Genomic DNA, 3,068 nt, shown 5'->3' on the forward strand with positions numbered 1-3,068 from the left:
CCGTCCCCCAGCACATGCCCTCACATGATCTCACTCATTTGTGGAATATAATGAACACCATAGCTGAACCAAAATAGATCCAGAGACATAGAAGCTGTGACTCATCTCTTAAACTTCATCTCAAGCATTCCCTCTTTTAGGAAGCCTCCCCTTCTTCTACTGTTAGATTTACGTATCTGCTCTTATCACTACTGAGTTTCTTTAGGACAGAAACATTATTAATTCAACCTTGGGTACATATGGACCAGAATAGTAGTACTATATACTATATAATAGTAGTATATAGTAGGTACTCAAATCATTGTTAAATAAATGAATGGCTATCTTTTTGTTGTTATGACTTAGTATAACATTTATATTCAGAAGAGTTTTCATGACATATTTTAATTAGTAGCCATAAACTAACTCTGTACTATAGCTATATTCTGTAATCAGTAGAAAGTCTATTGTTGTTTCATTTTGAAAAAATAAAATGTTGAAATATGATCGTTCATATTTAAAGCAAACTATACCCATGAAAACATTGTGAAAAGATTGAGTAATTTTTATATACAGCTTACAATTCAGTTTTTCTATTACCATTATTTATTATAGATTTTCAGTCTACTTTTAAATATGTTAGCATTGAATACAAGTTACTACTTAATTAAAATCATGATTCCATAGCATGTTTTCTGTGGTTTATCTTTTCAAGTTAGAGTAGTAGAGTGGTATTTGAGACACTCATTACCTTTTATTTAACAGAACTTAACTATTCTTACCTTGGAACCTGAGGGCTTTTCCAACCCCTAAGTGCCTGGCCAAACCAGAATAGCTGAATGAGGAGCTGCGAGGAGAAATTATGAGAGATGTAGCCAGAAAGATGGGAGGAGGATATGGACCTTTTGGAGCCAAGTCAAAGGTCATTTCTGTCAGGGAACAATGACAGCACCATACTTAAATATATGACAGATATATAGCATTAAAGTAAAGTTGTAGAATTGCAAATGCATACTTGAAGCTTTTTCCCCCCCAGAAAGTTCCCAGCATGTTGGCATTTGCTCAGTGTCTAAGGGGATAATTGCGTAAGTAATTGGTATTTGTTCTAAGCCTTATCTGTATGTAGTCAGGGAGAGGATCTTACCCTACAGTTTGTCCTTGAAGTCATTGGTGGTAGAACTGCATGATACAAATATACTGAATGAACTAAACTAATGAATAAATGCACACGCCTTTACATTTAATCCTAGATATTGTTTTAAAACTTTGAATCAGTAGGGAAACCTAGGTTGTTATTTAATCGATGGGTTAAAATTTACTACTAATATATATTTTTTATTTTAATCTTCTAATTGTCCCTGATTTTTTCTGCAGAGGCTCTTTCAAGATGCTTCACTTGTCCCTTTCACATGTCCTACTGATTATTTAAATACTTCCTGGCTTCATGACATATATTTAAAATATATTCCAAATTTATCCTGTTCTCTTTCTTCCCCAGCTCTGGAATTTGTCTTTCCTCCCCAAGGAACCCTGTTTCTTTCAGGGAAGAATGGTATATTTAGGAACCAAGATACAGTAATTTGGCTTGTTTATTGCTATTGGTGGACCATTACTGATAAGCCCTTTCAGTGGACAGAGATAGGAAAAAATAGAGATATTTTAAATATACTTATCTGTAATGTATTAAGAATATAAGAAGAAATAAATCTTGGCTTATTATGAACAACACATTAACATTTTTAAAGGGAAAATACTTGTCTACATAATGTAAAGTGGGCCTACAAAATAATAATATTCATATGGAGCAAAGCACACTAAATAGATTTAATAGTTAAACATAATATGTCTTAGAATCTTAGGTATTGGAGGAGATATTTTCTAGAACTGTCATCTAGGCGTTATAGACTAGACCAGTGGTTCTCAACCTGTGGGTCGCGACCCCTTTGGGGGGGAGAAAAACTTAATTACATATTGTTTTTGTGATTAATCACTATGCTTTAATTATGTTCAATTTGTAACTATGAAATTGGGGGTCACCACAACATGAGGAACTGTATTGAACAGTCACAGAATTAGGAAGGTTGAGAACCACTGGACTAGACCCTTGCAGTGCATTTGGATCTGTTAGAATAGAAAAATAAGATTGAGACAAAAGCTTCTCCTAATCCTTCCCAATGCTTTTAACCACATGGTGAAAGCATATTAAGCTCTCATTACACCCAGAATTTTGAATGCATATTTATGAAAGGAGTAAAACAAGGAAGCAGTGACTCTATCTACTTAGGAACAATACTAATGTGTTCTCTTTGGATAAATACAGTAGCTACAGAGGCAATACTAGCCATTTCACTTAGCAGTGGCTTATCATTGGGCTCCCAACATGGATAAGTTGTTTGAAAAAGATGAGAAGTTAGGAACATAAAAATAATCAGGATTTGCATTACAAAAGCCCTACGAGTATATATTCAAATTCTTACAGAGTTTTCTCACAACCTGTCATAGAGGACTTTTTTTCTAATCGTTTGTCTCTCCCCTATTACATTGAAAACCAGAGCTTCTCTACTTGGTTTACTAACCCCAAAGATTAATTCAGTAGAAGTAGAGACTTATTTTTACTGGTTCATTCACTTTATCTAGAAAAATATAGTTTGATATTTTAAAGTTTGTTTTATGTGGTATAATAAAACATTGATTCCTATTATAACACATCATATACACACTTGCTCACTATTGCATTGTTATAATTTAGTGACCTGAAAATAATGTGAAACATATTTACACATATATATTATATGTGTAATTTTTATTTCAGAAATAGTAGAAAAGAAAGTAAATACCTGAAGAAGCCACAGCTGTGATATAATAAAAAAGGACACAACAATATCACATGATCTCACTCATATGTGGGATATAATGGTCAACATAATTTGATGAACAAAAATGGATCCAGAGACAGTGGCAGGGGAGGTGGAGCGTTAGAGAGCAAGCAAAGGACTTGTATGCATGCATATTAGCATAACCAATAGACACAGACACTGGGGCAGTGGGGGCTTGCCAGGGGTGGGAATGGCTGGGGGGAGGGGGAGGTG

General features: G+C 34.3%; 1 long non-coding RNA gene across 6 annotated transcripts in view; it reads left to right on the forward strand.

The window, feature by feature from the left end:
- The window catches only part of LOC102764984, an 18,399-nt gene that overhangs the window by 11,908 nt on the left and 3,423 nt on the right, over positions 1 to 3,068 (forward strand). The window lies entirely within an intron of this gene.

The sequence above is a fragment of the Myotis davidii genome, unplaced genomic scaffold (assembly GCF_000327345.1).
Source record: "Myotis davidii unplaced genomic scaffold, ASM32734v1 scaffold125, whole genome shotgun sequence".
In the NCBI taxonomy this organism is placed as follows: domain Eukaryota; kingdom Metazoa; phylum Chordata; class Mammalia; order Chiroptera; family Vespertilionidae; genus Myotis; species Myotis davidii.